Source organism: Corvus moneduloides, chromosome 9 (assembly GCF_009650955.1).
Source record: "Corvus moneduloides isolate bCorMon1 chromosome 9, bCorMon1.pri, whole genome shotgun sequence".
Lineage (NCBI taxonomy): Eukaryota > Metazoa > Chordata > Aves > Passeriformes > Corvidae > Corvus > Corvus moneduloides.
Window position 1 is genome coordinate 7,515,510 of NC_045484.1, and position 23,017 is coordinate 7,538,526.

At 51.4% G+C, this 23,017-nt stretch overlaps 1 protein-coding gene across 1 annotated transcript in view; it reads left to right on the forward strand.

The window, feature by feature from the left end:
- The first annotated feature begins 4,082 nt into the window (after positions 1-4,082).
- Positions 4,083-23,017, forward strand: part of TMEM121 (transmembrane protein 121) — a 38,981-nt gene continuing 20,046 nt past the window's right edge. Inside the window, exon 1 of the mRNA XM_032118366.1 lies at positions 4,083-4,184. The gene's annotated coding sequence lies outside the window, so the exon portion shown is untranslated. The remainder of the gene's footprint in view (positions 4,185-23,017) is intronic.

Genomic DNA, 23,017 nt, shown 5'->3' on the forward strand with positions numbered 1-23,017 from the left:
GGACAGCTCATATGCTCTTAAGTGTCCTATTCCCATTAAACTTAAACACAGCAGGACTTCTGTAGGGGTTTCTGAATCAACCCCGTTCAACGGGAAGAGGAGATTCTCGTTCCCGAACAAGTGCAGCCTGGCACAGGATTGCATACACTCCAGGCAGCTCCTGACTCCTGCTGCTCGGAATCCCCAGCACGGCAGAGACCAAATTTGCAACTGTGAGCCAAGGAAGTCACTCCAACATGATATTGCAGGGGAAAGATGATGTTAATTCAATGGGGAGGGTGTCTGCGTGTTGTTTAGGGGTGAAAAAAGAGGAGGGAGGGGAGCTGCCCCTGCCAGATCTGAGAACCACAGGAGAAGCTGATAGGATTTCTGCTAGAAGGCAAATAACATCAAGAAGCCCCTGGAGATTGTTTGTTTTCTCAGAAATCTTAACATGCAAGAACTGGCAAATAAACAGTGATTTTAGAGAAACCAAAGAGTCTCTTTTTTTCCTCCTTTGTTTTTTAGAACCCAGAAGAAGCAGCCATGCAGGTCTTGACTGGTTACTGTGCCAGGTGCTGCAAGGATGCCTGCAAACGGAGGACCAGGACTCGTGCAGATACGGGAAAAATGACACACTTAAGGGTAAGCAGGTGGTCTGCTTAAGGGTTTATGCTTAAAGAAAGGAATTAGGGCTTGGCTGGTGTAGGATATTCCTCCTCTGTTGTGCTTGTCCCAGCCCTTTGCTCCATCCCTTAGCTGGCCCAGCCGTGTGGGTGAGGCAGCATCTCTGCTCCAAAGGTTGGCTTCACAGGTGATTTGTATGGGACTAATCCAACACAGCAAAAGTGCCACGCAGAAAGAGCCAGGATCTGGTGGTGTCACAGACACATGCATCTGCATCTTCCCCTTCCATGGCAAAACTGCTCAATGTCCTGATCCCAAGTGGAGGGTGTTAGCAGAATCCCACTTTGAAAGTTCTGTGCGCTCTGGAGGACCGGTACCTGCAAGGACACGGGGAGGAAAAGAGAACTTTGTTATGTGAGCTACAAAGTAGCAGATGGACAGAACAGCCATGACGAAGTCCTCAAATTGTTTTGAAGAACAGCCTCTGCACGGAGCCCAGGAGAAATCCGTGGGGACCCACTCTGGAGGACAAGAACTGTGAGGTGCTCTTGCAAATGAACGAAGCCATTGGCAGAAAAATTGAGTGTTTGCAACTAATTATTTTCAGTAACTGACCAGCTTTACGGATGGCTGAGGAATATTCATCAAATAAATTATTCATGACTCCTTTCCACTGATCAGCAAATCAATTAGCCACAAACCTCTCTCCAATTATTCATCCAGCTCAAGCGGGATAAATGGGGAGATTTATGACACAGACAACCAAATAATGTGTGCTTCCAAACAGGGACCCTTAAGATCCATAAACCTTGTTCTGGACTGGCTCAAATGACCCAGAGCTGTGACTCACAGTTAAACTCTCTGAGCTCATGCCCTGTGTGCTGCCTGCTCTGTAAAGTCTCCTGTCACTCAGGGCACTTGGGAGGTGAGGCAGAGTAGACCTGTGGGCAAAGGGCGTGGAGAGATACAGTCTCAGGGGGTTCAGCAGGGCTCACAAGTGATCTGGAAACACAGACATGCTCCTTGATGAATAAATTAGTAGACATTGCCAAGTCAAACACAAGGCCCGAAGCAGAAGTAACCAGTGATGTGCATAAGGTCAGGTGTGATGATGTACAAATCTCTTCAGCTATAAACTCCACAGTTATGGACCTGTTGGGAAGTTGCATTTATGCAATTTAACCTCTACTGTTATAATTCACCATAAAAGCACTCTCACACCAAAATTAAGAAGTGTTGACAATATTAAGCTGCACAGTAAATGTAAGTAAGAGTTATTAGACTAACAAATAGTCAAATTAGCATAAGAGCTGGCTTTGCCTCGCTGGAGTAACATCATTAGAGTTCATATAAGTGAAGCATAATTCAGCATAAGTGTGATAAGTGACCAGAACCGCAGAGATATCTCCAAATTGCCCTGCTTTGCAACACTTCCCATTCCAACCATGCTGGTGCTCCAACTCAGAAGTGAGGCCTGCCTGCCATATTTGGCATGGACACAGGTCCCTCATGGCAATCTACAGCAGTGCTTGTTAATATGGTTGGAAATTCGGGTTGTGGCTGGCTTGCACAGATAAAGAGAGTCCAGATGTATGAGGGCAGCTGCTGTACATGCCAGGCAGAGCTTCTTTTCCTGCAGTGATCAGGCACAGGAACAGCAAGACACTCCAGGGGAAAAGCATCACTTGCAGCTTTGATTGATCTGGTTAGTGGATTAAGCTCATATTCATCTAAGTACACTTGGAGCCTTAATCTGCTTTCATCCCTCTGCCTGGGAGGGCTCCCTTCTCACAAAGTCCCATCCATAACTCCACAGGGTTTGTTCATTTGGAGCTGCTTCAGCTACAGGAAAGAGGCTGTGAAGACACTCTCCTTCTGTGTGGTGACCTGGTGCAGAGCAGCCTCCTGGCCTTACCTCCAGAAGTGCTTGGTTTCTCTGGGTTTGCTAATTCTCCCATAGTTAGCATCCCAGTGCATCCCAGTAGTTGGCATCTCAGAACAGCAGCCACATCAGGGAGCTGGGGCAGTCAGCTATGACAGGGGCAGCTGCAGCTTGGGAGGAGTTGGAGCCTCTGGGCCAGACAATTCTGCATCCCAGAAGGGTCCCCCACTGCTGCCACGAAGGGAAAGTTCTTCCCTCTGTAAGGTGTGAAGGTGAAGCGGTTCCCTCTCAGTGAAGCGCTGTGAGCCTGCGGGTGAGAGGGTGTGAGCAGGGCTCAGGCTGGCGTCCCTCTGCTCACTTTCCAGTGCTGCACATCCTGGTGATGAGGACAGCTAACCAAGGAGTCAATTCTCCTGGATCACTGGTTTTGCACCCCAGGAAAACACTCAAACTGAAGCTGGATGTTTAGGACAGGGCTCTCCACTCTTCAGCCAGTGCTGTCAAAAGCCCAAATCTGTGGAGTTAAGAGATTTCCTGCAGCATCAGTTCCCATCCCCGTCACCCACACGCAAAGCCCACCTATGACAGGGTGGTTTCAGTGCCTCTGAGGTTGGAGCTGCTGCAGCAATGCTGCCGGTGAAGCATCGTACCTGCGCCTAGGCAGGGCTGGGAGAGGTAGGAAGTTCAGAGCTGTGGCAGGAGGGGCACTGCAAAATGGATACCTGAGCCTGACTTGGGCTACCCGTGGGATGCTGTGGGACCTCTGCCATGGGGGATGTGGGGCCGGCTATGTGGTGTGGGAAAAGTCTGGGCAGCCCCCTTTCCATTTCCCCTTAGAGATGCTGAGCCATACCTGGGGCACAGCCAGGAGACACCCAGCGTCCCGGGCTCTGGGGCTGACAGCTCCCCAGGGCAGTGACAGGGAGTCCTGGGCTCTGGGAGCGGCATCAGCTCCAGAGGTCGGCGCTGAGGACTCCGGGGTTCAGGGACCGACCGCAGCGTCCAGGGATGGAGGCAGGAGGAAGAAGGCAAGGGTTCTGGATTCTGATGCTGCTCTTCGGTCCCAGGGATGGGTTCGGCTGTCCCGAGGTCTTGGACAAGTCCCTGACCCAGCGACAAAAGGACGGGATCCCGGAGGACGGGTTTCTCCGGGGTGCCAAGAGCGGGGATGGGGGACCCCGGCTGCAGGATGGCGGTGGAGAACCCCCGGTTCCCGGCATAGGGGGTCCCGGGGGACGGGGCTGCGCCCGGGTGCTGCGGCCGGAGCGGCGGGCTCGGGGGTGGCGCCGGCCCCTCCCGGCGGCTCCCGGTGCCCGCAGCGGCGGCGGCGCGGGGCGGAGGGGCGGTGGGCACGGCCCCCTCGCCGCGCCGCCCCCCGCCCGCCCCCAGCGCGCCTCCCGCGGACGGCGGAGCGCGGCGCGGGGCCGCGGGGCCGACGCGGGGCGGCGAGCGGCGGCGGGGCGGCCGCAGCCCCCGACGGCAGCGGCGGCGATGCGGCGAGGCGGGGCGGCGGGCGGCGAGGCGGGGCGGCGGGCAGCGCGGCGGGGGCGGCGGGCGCCGCGGGGCTGAGCGCCGGGCGGCCGGGGCTCCTCGGCCCCGGTGGGGGCACCCGCCCGCCCGCCCGGCGCAGCACCCGGCTCCGCACCCGGCACACGGATTTACGGCGCGGACTGCAGCCTCCGGAGCGGCCCGGCAGGTAAGGCACGCCGGCGGCACCCGGGAGCCTCGCTGCCCCCGCCGCGCGGCGCCGAGCATCCCCCCTCCTCCGCCCGGTATCGCCTCGCCGGGCTCTGGACGCGGCGCAAGTTTCCCCCGTTGCGGTCCCACCGGGCATCGGCTTCCCGCTTTCGCCCCCTCGCCACTCCGCCAGCGGATGCTGCAGGGATGGAGCTGCCCCGGGCTGCGCCCCTCCGCCGGCCGCTCGTCCTCCCCTCCGCTCCCCGCTGCGCCCGCACCCGCCGAGCCCTCCGGCGGGACAACGGCGAGGGCCGGGATCCCGCTCGGGACCGGCCGCAGTGGCGAGGAGCCGGGTACGCAGCCAGTGGTGGGGGGAGAGCGGAGCCGGCTGCTCGGGCTGGTGCGGGAGAAGCTTCTGTTGCTCTTGGACCAAACTTGGCTTCGGGGAACCTGGCCTCGGGGTGGGAGCTCCGAGAGGGACCCGTGGGACGGGGGAGCCCCGAAGGGCATGCCCAGAGCCTGCCGCTGCTCAGGGTGCGGGTGTCTCGCCCCACGGGGTCCGTCCCGCTCCCGGGGATGCTCCCCGCTAGGCCTTGGCTGGAGGATGAGCATCGTGCTGGAGCTCGGTTCTCCGCAGGGAACGGGGAGTCCTTCCAGCCTCCTGGCAGGGCTAAGTGTTGGGGAGGCTCGGGATGCTCCCGTTTCCACCTTGGAAACACGTCCCCTTTGCAGTCGACCTCAGAATGCGAGTGTGGGAGAGGGGACATAGCCCATGGGCGAGGTGGCACAGCCGGAGCCGTGAGGAGGGGGCAGGTTTCCCTGAGAGTGCCGAACATGTTCTGAGCGAGACTTTCCCTCTCCTAGCCCGGTGGCAGGGACGCTGCCCACCTGCGCCCCTGATGTGCACCAGGGGACGTGGGTACTGCTGGGCGTCCTGCCTTGCTGTCGGGGGCGGATTGTACCGGGGTGCTTCCCTGTGCGTGGAAGATCCCTGTTTGCAGCCTCTTCCCTCTTTTCCCTGCACGGTGGCAGACTGTCACCATCGGTCGTGCAGACGGGCTGTGCGGCTGAGCTGTGACTTCCCATGGGCGTGGGGGCATCGATCTGTGGCTCTGCCTTGCGAAAGGGAAGGTGTGCGCAGCCCAGCGCATCTCCTGGGGAGCCCGGTCCTGTGCTCCTGCTCTGGAGAGATGTCAGATCTGGAGTCCTCGCTCTGGACATGCCGTTGTCACACTTCTCGTTGGGCAGCCGGGCAGCTGGCACGAGGTTTTAGGTGTCCCGTGGTGATTTATGCCAGGAATTTGGATGCCTCTAGTGAGCCCCCTTCACAGAGGCCTGCAGTAATGCCCACAGTCCCAGTACAATCTCCTCCACATCTCCCAGGCTTGCTGTGCCCCACGGGTCCTGCGCAGCTCCTTGCTGTGCCAGCACTGATGCTGAGTTGGGCTGCATCCTGGCTGCGGGGTGCCCACCCTGTGGCTACAGATCACAGGTGGCACTGGGCTTCCCCCAGGTGCCTGTTGTGTGGCAAAGGGTGCCCTGGGTTTATCTGCAACAATGGATGTGAGTACAAGAGTCTGATTGCTGTGTGCAAAAATCCTCCTCCAGAAATCCCCTTCTCCCAAGCATCACTGACATAAGGTGAAATAAGCACAGATTCTGCAGTTTTAGGGCTCTCTATGGGTTTTGCCGCAACCAACAGTAGACGGGGCTGAATATAAACCAGATTTTTATCGGTTTCCCTGGGTTTTTATCTGTTTCCCAATGCAAGACTCTTGCTGTCAGAATGAAAACAGATGTTTGGCTGCCTGTTTAAGCCAGAAATGCCTCAGGTTAGGACACTAGCAGTATTAGGATCTCCAGCCCCATCCCATTTACCTCAGTGGCTTCAAAGGCTGCCTGAGCATAACTGCTCTTAAACTCCTCTGGTTGCTGCCAGAGAGGTTTCCCCTGCTCCCTTTAAAGGATAATAAGGGAAATATATACAAAAATCCGTGCAAATGGCGGAGGAGGGTCTCAGAGTGATGTGCTGAGGAAGTGAGCATGGCTTGGCACAGCGTCTCAGCTGGAGCTCTAGTCTGGCGCTGAGTCCCCAGTGCTGCTTCCCTGTGTCCTCATCCAGCTCTGGGTGCCTTGCTGTGCACTGCAGGCTCTCCAAGGAGCTCTTCAGAGGAAACCCGGTGGAGATTCTGGGCCCTTGCTGTGGAGGCGCAGCAGCAACAGTGGGATGAATACCCATCCCCAGGAGTGCTGTGTACACACACCCACCTGGGAGACAGCCCTGCTTACTCTGTTCTTTAGCACATGGACCCAGAGAGAGAGTGCTTTCCCGTGTCTGCTTTTGTGTTTTAACAAATGGATTGCTATTTTGCTGTGGGACACCTAAAAGTACGTCCTGTGCATGGGGTTGGAGCTCATCAACCTGCTGGTTTTGTTGTAGCTATCCTGACAGTAATGCTGCCTGGGGGTGGTGGCAGGAGGGTCCGGCAGGTCCTGCTGCAGGCTCGGGGTGTCCTCCTTTGTGCACAGGGGTACAGAGCAAGGTGGCACTGGCCCAAAAGGCCATGGCAGGGCTCTGCTGAATCCCAGCTCCCGGGGTGCTCCTTTTACCTGTGCAGCTCACTGCTGGTGCCCTGACAAGTAACTTTGTGTGTAAATGGGGATTTCTTCAAAACTCCTGGGAGGAGCAGCTGACAACAAATAGCTTAGTGGCAAAAATGTGTGTGTGTGAACTACAGTCTAAACGGGAGAGGGAAAACATCCAGTTACAGAACTAATGCAAATGGAGTTGGCTTTCATCTCTCCCTGCAGCATCCTTTGTGGAAGGCATTTGCATTTCCCCAAAGTCCGTTTGCTACCTATCCTTCAAGCAAATCCAGAGCTAGAGAGCAGAGGAAAGCCTGTTTACAAGGTGTGGGGTGGCTTGCCAAATCTGGAGAGAGCTGAACTCAAAATATTTTGATAATGAAAAGCCTTATTTTAAGGTAGCAACACTGAACACAGCAGGGGATGGCACACACAGACTGCGGTCTGTGCTCCACTATTGAGTGCAGGGTCGGGGCGCCATTCCTGAGCTCCTGCTGCACCATTTCATGCAGGTGACCCATCCAGAAGGGTGATGGGGAGAAGGGGGGCTCATAAATTCCTCTGACCTCCCCCTGGCACAACTCCGGAATGACACTGGGTTTTATGCATTCCTGCAAGTGGATGCTGGAGCTGTCCAGCATCACCCTGTTATATATGTGGGAAGACTCCTGTGGCTCCCATCAAAGATCCACGAGCCCTGGGGTTCTCAAGTGTCCTCAGTGGTGTGGGGGGCTCCTGCAAACAGCTCCAGGGTGGACTGCTGCCATTCCGGAGGGAGCCTCCAGCCCAGAAGACACAAACAAAACAGGATTTCAGGAGCACTCCAGCAACAGCTATTAGCTATGCTAAAAGGATTAACAGCTCTGCAGGACTCATCAAGTGTTTAAAACGTAACTCAAGCATCAAAGGCGACTCTTACAGGCTCACATTTTCACATCAAGAAACTGTGAAAATTTCTATCCAACTTAATTAAAACATTCACTCGGCTCGTTAAAAATAAAAAAAGACAAAACAAAGGCCTTTTTTCCTTAAGTACCAAGCCATTTTGAAGAGAGGAGTTTACAGCAAAGTATGCATATTTCTTTGTTATAGAATCACCTTTATGAAAGTCTCCTGTCTCCAGATCACTGTCTGACTAAACTCAAGCTTTCCAAAAAGGAAATAAATACGGTTTTGGTATTGTTTTTGTTGTTATGCTTTTTCCCTGGCTAGGGACCACAGAAGAGACATGAAAAAGTGAGAAAAGCTTTGTAGAGAAAATTAGATAAGAGGGTGGGGGAGTGTCAAAACCAGACCTATAATAGGAAACAAGCCACTGAAGTGCTGGTGAAAGTACCTTTTATCTTGAAGGCTCCAAGTGCTGTGCAGTGCATGCACACAAGAGCTGAAAAATAATCAACAACAACTGGCATCACCACCTTTGCCGGCAGGAGAGTCACCCCAGGCAGGTCACTGGCTCACTCACCATCGGTCCCTGACTGCCTCTCTGCTTTGTCTGGATTCATTTTTGGGCCACTCACTTGAAGAAGGACATTGAGGTGCTGGAGCAAGTCCAGAGAAGAGCAGCAAAGCTGATGAAGGGTCTGGAGCACAAGTCTGATGAGGACCAGCTGAGGGAATTGCGGGGCTCAGCCTGGAGAAAGGGAGGCTCAGGGGGGACCTTATGGCTCTCTACAACCACCTGAAAAGAGGGTGTGAAAAGGTGGGAGTTGCCCAGTTCTTCCAGGTAATAAGTGACAGGGCAAGAGCAAATGGCCTCAAGGTTTGCTAGGGGAGGTTTGGGTTGGATATTAGGGAGAACTTCTTCATGGAAAGGATTGTCAAGCATTGGAACAGCTGCCCAGGGAAGTGGTTGAGTCACCATCCTGGAGGGATTTAAAAGATGTGTAGATGTGGCTCTTAGGGACTTCATAGTGGTGAATTTGGCAGTGTCAGGTTAGTGGTTGGACTCTACAATCTTAGCAGCTTTTTCCAGTCTAAATGATTCTATGCTTCTATGATTCCATGGCTGAGGTGTGATGTTGCTTATCAGCGCCTTCCCAAGCCCCTTTCCCTGTGTGCTTGGTCCTGGTCAACATCACAGCCACGGGGCTGTGATTGAATTCTCCTTCCCTGTGATGTGTGCCAGGTGACAATGGGTCAACCCCAGGCTTCAGCATATACTCACCCTGGCCACTCTCATCCTCCTCAGAGGCCTCAGTTATTTCAAGCACCCCGGGGAGATGTAAAATAGGTAGTCAGAGTCCCCAGAGTTCCAGTATAACTGGAACGGTGCCACTGGAATTATGGGTGCATTAAACACAGTCTTTAAACTTAGTAAACGCTTTTTTGACTTTCATAGAGGCCTTGAACATGATAGGATTTCATCCCATTATGTTAATTTTCTTGGTTTTGATTGATAATGAATTAGTGTTCCTCCCCAAAGGAATAGACACGTCCTCTCTTTCCTGTTGTTTGTGTGTGAGTTTGATTTCTCCCCCTTCACACTGTCCTGCCTGGTCAGAGTGCTTGGAAGGGCAGTGCTGAGAAATGCCACGAGGAGCAGTGCTGCTCCTGCTGCAGCTTCCCAAGGGGATTTGCAGCACCTCTTCCTTCTTGCCTTCCCACCTGGCCATTTTCTTGAGGCAGACTGTAGGACTTGAGCAAACAGCCTCCTGCCCCTGGGAACCCTCTGGGCTGGGCCAGCTGTGTGTTCCCGTGCCAGGGACAGCAAGCTGCTGTCGCACAGGGCTGGTGGCATGGGAAGGTGTGTGAGCACAGACTTTACAACCATGTACTCAGTGCACGGTCGGGATGTGAAATGCAGGAATTAGGAGGTAGACAGGGTTTTTCCATCAAATGTTTATAGCACTTTCCTCACTATGTGTCTAGACATAGCTATAACTGAGAGAGAGGGCTATTACCTAGGAATAAAACCACTGAAACCAGCCCTGGAGAGCTTGTCGCTGTGTTTCCAAGGAACTGGGAGATTCCTTATGATTAATGTAACAATATCAAAGGCTATAAACTCACCACAGCTGGGTACTGAGTCAGGGGACACACTTAAAATGTACCTGCCACTTGCAGCTTAGACTTAGCATTAACTGTGGTCTCTTGCCAGTCCTTGGCCATTCCAAGGGCTGCCACTTGTTTACAGATCAGGGGTTCAGCTCTGCTGACTCCACCAACTCCAGTGGCATCGTAAAACAGCCCAGTGGTCGCCAAGGTCTAATTACTCATTACAGTGTGGACCAGTGGTGGTGTGGAGGAGAGGAGAGGTCGTGAGTGGAGCCCAGGCTGTGTAGCTCATGGGGAAACTGCCTTCACACCTGATAACTTGAGGTAGGAACAGCAGGAGCTGTGTGCATGGGAGCTCCTGTGCAGATGGGAAGTGCTTGGGAGCTCCTCCCAGAATGTGCAGTCTCCACCCCAGTCCTTTTGATAGAGGTGGGAAAAGTTATACTGCAGGGATCTTATTTTTTTGGATGCAAATTCTGCTCTCTGCAAATTCTGCTTCTGCCATGTCCAGCACAGCAGGGTCTCAGTCTGCCTAAGGCTTTGCCATACTGTTATAGCATCAGTAAAAGTAATAAAGAAGAGAATGGACTCCCTGGAAAAATACCACGAAGCAAACCACTGACACACTCCTGGCAGTGTCCACAGTGAAAGCCCAGAGAATTACTTTTTTCAGCTAAGAGTAGCCTACCTACAGTAGTCTGAATGATGGAGTGAAGTGGCAGGGGATGTCTCTTCTGATCCCTTGATTGAATTAGAGGATGAAAAAGGGAAGGGAAAGGGTCACACTGACGGCTGGGACCTTTTGGTACCTGCTAGCCTATGGCTGATCTGCCTTCTGAGGGAGGAAGGATGAGAAACAGCAGCATGGCAAGTGGTTGGTGCAGAATGCAGGAGGTGGGAAATTTGGGCCAGCACCTGTGTACCTGCAGGAGATGCTCCCCAAGCTGGGTTTCCTCCCCCAGTCAGGTTTCTTCCTCCAGATTAGGTTTCCTCTGCAGATCGTGCACCGTGTCCAGGCCTTGTACTCCTGCAAAGTTTTCTTGTGTCTCACATTCAGGATTAGGAGGCACTTGGGTAACATGGCCCTCCAAATACCTAAGACCTATTAAAAATTGCTCTCATTTGACTCCACAAACAGTGCCATTGGGAATACAGCAATGCTTCTGGGATGTGAGTAAATATTGGCCTTGAATGAAGTTGTGGATAATGGGAGATAAGTTATCAACAGCTGTTTAACTTCATATTACTTCCATGCAAGATAACACTGAGCTTTTGCAAGAGGTTAATAACCAGATGCAGAATCCATCGCTGCAAACACAGGCACCTGGCAAAGTGCATCCATAATTTTTCCACTGGAGTGTTATTACAGCTGAAGGAGCATGGTAGCAGGGAAATGTGCCGGTCAGTCTGGCTCCAGTGGCACCACAGGTGATGTTGTTGAGCTTGTGCAGTGATCAGGAGGACAAGGGTACTTTCCTGTGGGTCTGGCTCCTCCAGATCGAAGGGGTTAGGATGGCATCATTATCTGGTTGTATTAACAGAGCTTTTGTTGCTGCTAATCAAGCTTGAATCCCTGTGCTGGGCAATGCCTGTATTGCATGTCTGAGCACAGTGACCACAAAGCAGAGCATGAAGGAGGACAAGCAGGCATTAATACAGATATTTAGAAGGTGGTGTTCAAAACATGAAGTGTGCACCAGTTGTGGATCACAGGATCACCACAAAAAGGAATGCAGCTGATGCTAATCAAGATTTTAACCCAGAGTTATGGGTCCGCATCATCTTAGATGGCTACTGGTCTCTGGTATGGCTGTTCCAGCCTGCTGTTGGACCTGTAATTCCATGGAATTCGAGGAAGAGGTTGGCAAAGACCAGAGGCACTCAGGGAGATTGGAAAGGCTCTGTTAGCGAGCAGCACTTGGCTCTGCAGCCACCAGGCTTCTCTGCAGAAGGACTCCTTCCCAAGCGTGTCACTGGCTGTGGAGTTGGGGCAGAGAAGGTATCTCCAGCCACCTGCCCATTGCCACAATGCAGGCCTACACTGGCTGTTTTAATTACATTCCTCTCAGTTGATCCTGGCCACGGATGCTGCAGACTTTCAGCACTCAGATTCACAACAAGTCAGAGCCAAGGGAAGAGTTGGGGTGGGATGTGGAGGGAGTGGACCACTGCCTGCTCTCCTCTGCCTGCTGGGCCCATGGGGCTCCTCAGTGCTCTCCCTGCTGATCAGGCAGACACGAGGTTGCCGGTGTCAATGCCCGGCTGGGACATGCCTTGGATGTCTCTGAGGATACCGACTGGCTTGACTGAGCCCTCGGCAGGGGCTCCTGGCAGAGCTGGGCTGGCTTTCAGTGCTCCTGGCTCCCAGCCCCTGCTTTATCCAGCAGACCACACTGCTGCTCAGCAAAGCTGGCTGCAGATGCTAGGACAGCAGCTGCAGTCCTATTGATCCCTGTGGGGATGATAAGCCCAAATGAAGACCCTTGGGAAATCAGCACAGAATACAAAAATCTGGCTGCAAAGCAGAGGCTCAGACTGTGACAGCTCTGCAGACAAACCCATGTGAGAGTCCAGCTGTGCAGAGCATCCACAGAGAACCTGCTTTGAACATGGATTTGATGTTTGGGATACATAAGGAAATCTTTGTTGCTTTGCATGAGCCCATCACACCTTTTCGTTCTCCCATTGGAAGCATCTGGATGCAGATCCAGGTCCTTGTACCCAGGGAGGGAGCAAATCCTCAGCTTCCCTGGGATGAAGTGGGTTGCTCAGGTTGTGAGGCTGGAGTGAACAAACAGATGAGCAACTTGGAAACATGCAGACTTCTTATGGTCTCAGGGCTGGAAGGTTCAGAGGAACACTATGGCCCCCCCCATGGAAGAAGCCTCTCCTTGTCCCAGCACTGCACTGGCTGTTGCACAAGTAGATGGGAACACGTGTGTTTTCAGGCCATGCCATATTCCTGGTATTTATACCCTGCTGGAATAGCTGGGAGCAGGGGCTGTGTGTGCTGGAGGCAGTCTGGCCTTGCTCACTCCAGGCTCCAGGTGCTTTTGGGCCAGCACCATTAAATGGCTCATAGCATTACTTGCTTAGGCAAGCACATCTCTGGAGTCTTGCTAGTAGCTCCAGTTAAGAAGAAAGCTGTGTTACTAATCCTCATATATAGCTGCTTTTTTCCAGCTGAAGCATTCCAGCTGAACTTTTCCCCCTGTGCTGTTTGCAAACCAGGCGGAGTGCGAGCGTGCCCTCACCCTTCCCACACACCAGACACAGCAAGGCAGCAAGCAAATGGCAGGTCTATGGTTGTCCTTAGCAATTAGCAACTAGCTCCAGCTGCCACTACTGCTGCCCTGGGATGACTTTTCTGTTCCCTGTGGAACATTTCATTTCTGCAACAGCAGCAGAGCCAGGAGATGCAGGTTTGCTTTTTTTATAGCCACGCCTTGCCTTTGCCCATCATTTACCCAGCAAGGTTAAATTGTAGTCTGAAATCAACTTTATTATTAAAGGTCCTGAGTTCTTGAGTTATTAAAGGTAGGACAGCCTGGGTTGGCCCTTGTGGACTTGCATGCCTGCATTTAAAAAGCAAAGGAAATTCCTGTAGATGTGCCAGCAGCACCTCATGCTAAGGCTGGTCAAGTTCTATGCCCAAGTGAGTGCTCCCTGCTGTGGACTGTAACCTCGTGATTCTCTTCTGGAGCTGGATTTTAAGCTCCTGCTGAAGTTTGCCTTTGCAAGCAAGATCCTGGCTGGCAACAGCTTCCTTGGTTTTCTGCATTTCCAGGAGAACCTGCTGCGTCGTGGCTCTGCTGAGCAGCACCTCCCCTTGCCCTGTGCACTTTGGCTCCTCAGTCTGCTGGTACCGCTCACCAGGGATGCTACTGAAGTTTATGCTGCTGCTACACATCCTTTTCCTGGGTAGCTTCCACATAATTAATTTACCTGTGGAGCTACTGGCTCCTGTTTTGAAGCTTTCTTTTAATTGCTTTGTGAAATATCCAGCTTCTCATTTACTCTTGTTTGAGTTCCCTTGACGTGTCTTAAATTTCGGGGAGCATGACTGCTGGTTTTCAGTGTGCAGCGCAGCAGCAAACCACCTTGGGCTCCCTGGTAATGGGAATGTCTTCCTTCCACTCCTCCCCATCCCTCTGCTAGTTACAGCAATATAATCACTGGTTTGTTCAGTTCTTATTTCCATGACAGAAATCAATCTCGTGTTTTCTTTGGTTCCTCCTTTGATTTCTTGGCTTTTCTGATCTTCCCACATTTTCTGCAGCTACACAACTCATCCAAACTAATGACCAGCAGTTTTTCACCTCAGGTAGCATCATGTGCCCTTAGACCCTGGGCATTGCTTGTGCCTCTCTCGCTCAGAGTGGAGGTCATGGTGGGGCTAATAACCTCGTAATTAATTCTGTCCTCCTTATAAGCAGGCTTTGGCAATGAATCCTTGCAGTCCTACATGGGTCTTGCCTCAAATTCACGGGAACTTCACGAGAGTAGCATTGCTTTGAACTCCTTCACACCAAGTCTAGCAGGGGGAGTATAGGAAATTTATAGTTGCAAAAGAACTTTGTGAAGTTGCATTATGCTGCATTTCCTTGGCAAAGGAAAATGCCAAGAAAAATAAAACCATGCAGGGAAAAGGGAGTAAAGAGTGGAGAAAAATGCTGCAGACATAAAAGGATAAAATGCTGAATGGGACTGGAGAACTGACAGCCTTAATGTGGACTTGGGGGGAATTTATAAACCTGAAGCCAAGTAATCACAGAGCCTGGGTAGTATAGGTGACTATTGGGACTCATTGCTCTTCATTAACCTTCCAGCCACCTGGGTTCAGGTGTCAACTCAACATTAAACCACAGCCGATCAAAACTTCCTCTGCTTGAAAAATTGTGGGGTAATTGCATTTTCAGGTGACTGAATGTGATTTTATGAGATCTGTGCCTTCCTCAATATTGTTAAATCATTCAATATCAAAAATCAGAAAATGGATATTTGGGCCTGAATCAAGTTCTGGGCTCCAGCCATAAAGAGCTGAAAAAATGCTGTTGTGTTTATTTGTAAGTGAGGAACCTGTATTTTTCCCCATGTGCCATGGGGCCTTTCTTGCCCCTGCCTCACAGAGAACTCAGGCAGGATCCAGGCACTGCCTTGCCCAGAGGGCAACATAGAAAGCAACTTCAATAATTTCTACAGTGAATAACCTTTTTTTTTCACCTGTATCTGCTGGGAATGCTCTCCCCTGACCTGGAGGTACAGGAGTGCACAGGGAGAGCATAAGAAAGATGCCATCAAGCTGGGAAAATTGCCTGGCTCGAGTAGCTGTGGGATGAGGGTCGTCTATCATGGCTGTTCATTTGTTCAGGAGAGAAAATGGAAGCGGGTCCAGAGAGCGAAAGAGGCTTTCCCAGGATAGCTATGACTCGTCAGGGGCTGAGAGAGACATGCCATGCAAGCCCTGGGCCTTCTGTTTTAGATCTGGGTTGCTTATCTGGAATATAGAAATTACTGCCTGGGATGGCAGAGTGTCAGATGAAAGCTGCCAAGCAAAGCATTACTTCAGTGGATGCTGGGTGAGGAGTGCGTACCTTGGAAGAAGTGGTGGAAGCCTGGATGAGCAGCCTGGCTGCAGGCAAAATGACCGAGTTTGGATGCACAGTGAGTGCTGATGCCACCACAGCACCCCTGAGCAAGGATTTTCAGTTCCACAGTGGCCCCCCACAAAATTCATGGCCACTGTACAGCACAGGGTGACCGACCACACTTTTGCATTCCATCGACAGCAGAGCCACCTGCTCAGATCGAGTTGTAGACAAAATGTGTGTGATCAGGTGGCAGGGTTCTTGTAGCATCCTAGAAACTCCCTGGGACCCTTGCCCTGAGTGCTTGCCCTACACACGCCGCAGGGGAGTTAAAGAACCCTCCTAAACTTTCAGCCTGGTGCAGCCTGGTGAGCTCTGCCCCCCCTCCTCCACTGGGGTATTCTCCAGTGGGAGGTTTTAGGGTAATACAAAATCACACCAGTAGCTTCTACTGGTCTCCTGCATCCTTTTATTTGGTTTAAAACAAAGTGTTTGCAAGTCATCACTGGGAATTCGTCGTCAGCCATCTGTCATGCTTAATTGGGCTGTCCTGTAAAATATCTTGCATATAAGTAAATCAAGAAGAGTGGGGCTCATAAAAGGGCCAGTGTGTGGCACACTGATGTTATTTATAGGCTTCTCTGTGGTGCTCATCACCATGGCAGCTGTGAAGGTCGATACTGACACTTGGGAGGGAACACCACGTATGTTTTTAGAAAGCCACGTGTATGAGATGAAGTGGTGCTTATGTGTTCCAGCGGAGCTGGGAGACAAGGGCACAGTGTCCTGCAGGGAGCCCCCAGCCCCAGGACAGTGGGGTGAGGGGAAGGGGACATGGCAGGCAATAGCAGGTCTGTGGGCTAAGGCTTCTGGGGTTGTAGAGCCCATAGCTCTGGTGCCCTGGGTGCTGCATCCTGGCATCTCCTTGGGGAAGTGGGGAATAAGCCAAAGGGGACAAAAGTACTCATGTGGAAGAGGCTGGAGATCCCTTCATGTGGTTTCTCCTCTTCAGGATGAAGCCCTCACTTACCAGCCTGTTTTTCCTACCTTTCTGTTTAATTATAATGAAGCCAGTGGTGATTGCTCCACAAGCATCCAAGAGAAGCTTACTTTCTACAGGTGACTTTTCTTATAACATTCTTTCTTCTTAAAAAGTAAACAAAAGCAGCATCTCGTCATGTCAGTTCTGTAACTGGCACATAAAAATCCTGCTCCAGCCACATCCAAACAGAGCTGGTTTGAGCATCTGCACCTCAGTCTCCACCTGGAAAGCAGCCCCTTGCAAAACTCTTACCACTCCCAGCAGCACTGCTGTCTCCAGCAGCAGTGCTCCAAAATGACTCTCAGTGAGATGTATAGCAAACCCTCAGTGTGGTCCTTTTATTACAAACTGCCTGGTCTCTCAGCTGAGCCAGTGATCCCAGTTCCTCCAAATGCCTGGCCAGGCTCTTTCAGTGGATACATCTTCATCTTCTCACCTGCATCAGAGTGTCACAGCTCAGCCTTGACCCCAGAAATCCAGGGCTTTAGCCAGTCCTTCATGCATCTCTCTCCCTGTCTGAGAAAAGCCTTCTATAAGCCTACATCTTCCTTCTACTAAACTAACTGTGACTTTCCCATCTGTAGTCAGGAGTTTTTTATCTTAAGGATGAGCAGAAGTCTCTTGAAAGGGGCTGTTTCGTTTCTCAGCAGTGTCCTGGTGCTCACAGTGCCTTTCTCATCATCCCTGCTCCTCTGCAGCAGAAACCAAACTGTGCCTGTTCTCCCATCCTATGCAGATAAGCAGGTGCTTCTTCCCATCCTGCTCTTGTCTCCTCTCCTTGCTCCCCATGGGCAGCCTTAGTTCCTGGCTGCTGTTAGCGCTGGACCTTTTGTTTCCATGAGGTAAACGCTGTATCCCCAAGACAGCCGCAGCGAGGGAACGTTCCTCAGGAAAGCCCCAGGGGACATAAAAGTCATTATTTAACTCACTGTTTCCACCTGTTGATGGCAACAGCATTTCTATTGCTGCAGGAGCACGGGGGCCCTCACACACACGTTTGTAAGCATTCAATTTATGCTTTCTTCATAACAGTGAAGTGCCTTTGCCAAAGGCATTTAGTTAAAGAGTTGAAGTAAATAAACTCACTGGAATTTTTTCTCCCTGGGAAAGTCAGGGGCTGTCCTGGAGCTTCTGCAAGCACTCCACTAACATTTACTGCCCTGGCATCCACTGTTAGTCCCACAGACATGAGGGGACCTGCTCGTGGAAATGAGCCCACATGGGTAATGAGTCTTAGGGAGTTGGTGTGATGCTTTCCCTGCCTCCTACAACTCCATTCAAGAGCTCTTCTTGCAGAGCAAATACATGGGGTCTTTTTTTGCTCTAAGACTTATACGGTTGTTAAGCTTTCTACAGTGGAAAAAAGATTGCAAGGCAATTCAGCTCTCTAGCAAGGTCATGAATCGATGTAGATGTTATGAATGGAAACGATATGCATGTGCCCTGGGCTTTGCCCAATCATACCAAGCAGTAATACAAGCCAGGATGAAAATAAATCTTAATACCAACATGCCCTACATGAAGCAAATACTTACTTTACATAAAACCTAATTTTAGCACGTCAAGACTGTGGCCAATCCACTTTGTCTCACCATGAGTTAGCATAATGACATACATATAGGTATGAATATATATATTTGGAAACATACTCTTTCCCCCCCTATTTTTTTGCTGAATGCAAGTGCCCCAAGAGGCAGAACTTGCTGTCTCAGCGGGGAATCTCTCTGCACACTCACAATCCTTCCCTCCCTTGCCTGAGCACAGGGAAGGCAGCACGGGCACCCAGCCCTGCCATATTACACAGAGTGATTTGTCTGGGCAGCAGCAGCTAAGAAATGCCAAAGCATGGCTTTAGTGCTGACTGGGATCAACTGGATAGAACAAAATGCTGATGGGTGTCAGGCCCTGGGGATGCTGGCAGGGGATGCTGCCTGCAGCCCTGCCTCCCTCACTGGCCACAGCTGGCCCTGCTGTAGTGATCTCAGTGGTGGCAAAACAGCAGCATCAAAATGCTCTGCAGCATGGGATTCACCAGTGTGCACGCCCTTTGTCTGATACCCTCGGAGAGAGAGAGTGGAGAATGCCAGAGGTTGTGAGGGAATGCCCTAAGGGAGTCATGATATGCTCAGGCTTTCCAAGTGCTTTGGAAAAAGTAGTGGAGAGCTTTGCTTTTCAGCAAAAAAATAAAAGTCCTTTCTGGCATTATGCTTTCCTGCATCCTCCCTGTGTGGTGTCGGAGTTCATTTATGCAGCTGTATTAACTTTCACTTCACCTTTTCGTGCTGCTTCCTTCCCCCACACACTTTATCCTAGGAACAGCCCAGACTCCTCCACCAGGGCTGGTTTTATAAGAAGAGTTTGGATGTGCAGCAGCAGGGTGGTGTCAGCAGGAGCCTGTCTCATTCCTTCCCAACCATGCAGTGATTCACAGTGGCCTGTGCCAGCCAGCTGTGAGGGGCCCTGAGGACACCCCACAACCACAGCCACGCTGGGGCTCTCACAGCTGCTCCCCGTGATGCTTCTGCCTGTCTGCATCCTTTGGGATGTGAGTGTGGGACTGGTGGCCCCCATGGTTGCACCAGGAGCCTTGTGGTCCCTGCCGCCTGGGAAGGCACCAGGCTGACGTGCGGCTGCGGGAGGATTTTGGCTTGCACTGGCAGCCAGTGAGGAGTGTCTGGCGCTGGTGGCTGGAGACAAGGCTCTGCCTGTGAGCCAAACTAGGCTCGGAAGCCAAAAGTAAAGTGAAAGGCATGGCTTTGGATCTCTTCAGAGAGTATTGCCTTGATGGTGAAGCCACTCACAACACGTCTGTCATGGAGAGCACAACTGCTTGGGAGCAGCCACTGGTGCTTGTGTGAGGCCATGGTGGTGTGGAGCAGCTCTGGAGAAGCAAGCACCCACAGGAATGTGTAGGGGGGTGTGGATCCTCAGAAGCTGCAGGGAAGGGGCTGTGCTGGGATGCTGCTGCCTTCCTGGTGAGGGGGAAAGGGCTGCCACAGCCACCCTGAAAGGAGAAGAGAGGTGCTGGTGCTGGGAAGGTGCAGCCCTACCTCCCCACTGGAGGAGCAGAGCAGATGAAATGACCTGCTGCTCTCCCCTTATTAAAAGAAAATAATGTTTCCTGGCAGCACTACAGACCTGGCACCTTGATCCATTGAAATGTTCTCAAAATATAGATCAGGAGGAAGCGCCCAAAGCCCCTGGTGCAGGGAGAGTTTCTCCTCCTGCTGCTGGCCTCTCCCAGGGCAGGAGAGCCCCGGTACCCTGTGGCAGGTGGATGTGGACGGGGTGGATGTGAAGGGGGGCTCCCACCACAGCACCAGTTTGTGGGGAGGTTTGACTGGGTGATGCATCACTGAGCCCATTGCTTCTGGCTCAGCCCAAGCAGTTCTGGAAGGAGAAACTGATCGTGATTTAAAGGTGTCAGAATCAGGAAATCCATCATGTCCCTGGTTAATCTGCTGCTGTGATTGATTACCCTCACCATTAACTGCCCGTTACAGATACACACCTTATTTCCAACCTAAATGAGTCCCTGGACACGGCAGCATCGCACAGTCATGCATGGGGGAGTGTGCAGGGGCTGAGTGACCCTGGGCCAGTACAGGCTGAAGGCACAGACACCCACTGCCAGCACCCACAGGCCAGGAACAGGGGATGGGGGTCCCCATGATGGATACTCCAGAGCAGCTGGCATTGGGACCCCGCTGAAGGGCTTGGGGACATTGCAAAGATGGTGGGATGAGGGGTGGCACCCTGCCCCAGCATCCTCAGGACCAGCTCACGGCACAGTACATCATGTACTGGTCCCCTTGCCACGCAGAAGGATCTTCCAGCAAAGGAGTAGGAAGAGTCTCACTCTGGCTCTGAGCTAAATTGTGCAGCAAATTAAGCCTGATCTGCATGAAATTTCCTCTGCATGTGTGTTCCAGGGTGAACCTGGGAACAGGTTTTATCCAAATTCTCCTGTCTTTTGTCTTTCTTTTAAAAAGTTAGAATCTCCTGTAATTGCCTCCGTGCTCGTGGAGAATTGGGAATACTAAGAAACCCTCCGGTGGCTAATTGAATGCCTTATAAATGTTCTGACTGTAAGCAAAGTTCTCTGTCTTACATTATAAAGATACTTATGTCCCATTCTGTGCTAGGGTGATAATTTTATGAGGGATTTTCATATCTTTTGGATGCAATATGGGATGGATCATTACCTTTTTTTACACTTAATTGCTTTTATCATCCAGAAATATTCAGTGCTTAATGATAATAAAGAGCCTCTGCCAAAGAGGCCAAACACCACAAGTATGTTATTGCCTTGTGGTGCTCCAGAGCACAACTCCTCGGTGTGGCATTTCGTGTGTTACCCAATCCCTGGGCAGAGGGGATGCTGAGGCCAGGGGAGAAGCAGCTCACCCCAAACCCCGAGGAGGGAAGAGCACAGGTGCAAGGCCAGAGCGCCACAAAATGGGAATTGTCTTGTTTTCCCAAGCATCCTTGTCCCCTGCCTTTCTGGTACCTTGCCCACGGCAGCCAGAGCATGGAGGATGCTTCTGTAGCAGCTGGGGATGAGGTGGATGAGCTCCCTGGTGCAGGATCCAGGCTCAAAGAGGGGATCAGGAACAGCCCATGCTTCTCTGGAATCAGCTGGATTGCCTTGAACAAAGGAAATTTGCTGCACTTCAGGCAGCCAGGTTGCCTGCTGTGCCAGGCTGGCACCTCTTTGCCAGCTTTGCTCCTCAGAGGCAGGGATACAAAACCAGGTCCAGATGTTTGCTTGCTGTGTTGCCCGTAGCTTTCCAAGAATGCATTTTGCAATGGCCTTCTATGGCTTTTAATTAAAAGAGCACCCACATCATTTATTAATTATTTATTAACCCTTTATAGACACTACAAGCCCATCACAGACATCTGTGGTGTCCTACTGATGCTTATAAGCTCATCAGCAGCCATTGTAATGGATGGATATAAGCAATCTGCTGACCTGTTTGGCCCGGCAACAATTGATTAACTATTCATTAAAACATCTAGAAATTATTTATGAACCTTTTATAAACTATTTATAAGTGAGCAGGGACAGATTTATTCATTACTGTGTATGGGCTTGCAGTGGAGGCATGGAAGGAGCTCCAAGCTGAGATTCCAGCAGCCCAGCTCCAGGCAGCAGGAAACATGCCCAATGTCACAAGAAAGCCTTCGTCACTCCACACATTTTTCCAAATTACACTGCCTTCCTGCAGGCCCTGTGGGGGGTCAAGTTCCCTGATAGATGTGGGTCGTTCTCCCAAGGATCAAAAATAACACAGAGTGGAGAATTTTCTGCTATTCTGCAGAGTCAGGTAGTTTAGCTAAGTAGGGGCTGGCGAGAATCCAGTAGCAGCTTTTTAATACACTGTTGGGCTAAACTTAGAGGAGAGGATGAGCAGGCTTGTGTGATGCTTTGCTTCTAGTGGCATAGGATTAAATTACCATCCCATTTTACTTCATATTAGTATGCAGGGATATAGAGAACCAAAGGCAGCTGCTGCCAGCAAAACCCTGTTGGCTGCTGGGTGCTCTCAGGCAATGAGCTGGTTCCTGGGTAAATTGGGGATGCAGTGCAAGAGTCAGGTTCAGGGCCCACAGCTGAACAGGACCCTAGCATGGGTTGTTTAGTTTTGGCTTTTTTTTTTCCAGCTAGATAATGAAAAAAAGAAAAAAATCTGTTTTCTATTACTTTCACTGCAGTAGAGGAAGGGAAGGTGGAGTGGCCTCGCTCAGCTTAGACTTCATGAATCATTTCCATGTTCCTGATACATAGTGTTTGTACCAAAAATGGAGACTTTTCCAGGGACTGCCCAACATGAGTAATGCTGTTTCTTGCTGCAGGATCCCAAAATGATCCCTGCTGCTGTGGGTTATCTCCAGCCCACAGAAATGTGTATTGCTTGACACTGAGGAGCCTCCCTGTCCCTGGAGCTCACCATTGCCAAACAGAAGCTGCAGATACAAGCTCTCCATGTGTTGACAGAAGAAATGACACCTGTAATGGGATCTTACCATCTACGACCCCTTCTAACAGGCCATCCATAATCTCGCCTGCAGCAGATGCTGTCTAGCAGGACATGGATAAGTGATGACTTCCTAGGAGCTGCTGTTTGCTGTGGCATGTCGATCAGGTGGCAGGGAGGGGACAGATGTGCCGTGTGTTTATTGTACAAGGTTCCATCTTTCCTTCCTGCTTATCTGCATTGTTTTCTTGCCGCTGATGCTCAGCTGGCTGCTGTAGGCCGAGCCATGTACGAACTGGAGGGCTGGCTTGTTGCTCAGCAGAGAAGGGGAATCCCAGCATTAGCAGCAGTCTGAAGTGGCAGATTTGTGTGGTGATGAATGGTTAGTTGTGTTTCAAGACCTTGTTTGAATTTACAGAACGGGTGTGTTTGTACATGTGTAATTCATTCAGCAGAAATCTGTATATAGTTATTATTTAGGCATAAACTGGAGTGATTCAACATTGCACTGTGTGTGTCCTAATCAGTTCAAAGCTGAACTGAGATCAAATTAGTGCAAGTCTGAATCTAGCTGTGCTATCCCCATCCTGCCACAGCCCGGGCCCCAAGGCTTACAGGGTATCCTGCAGGGTGTAGCTCACACAAACATCATGCACAA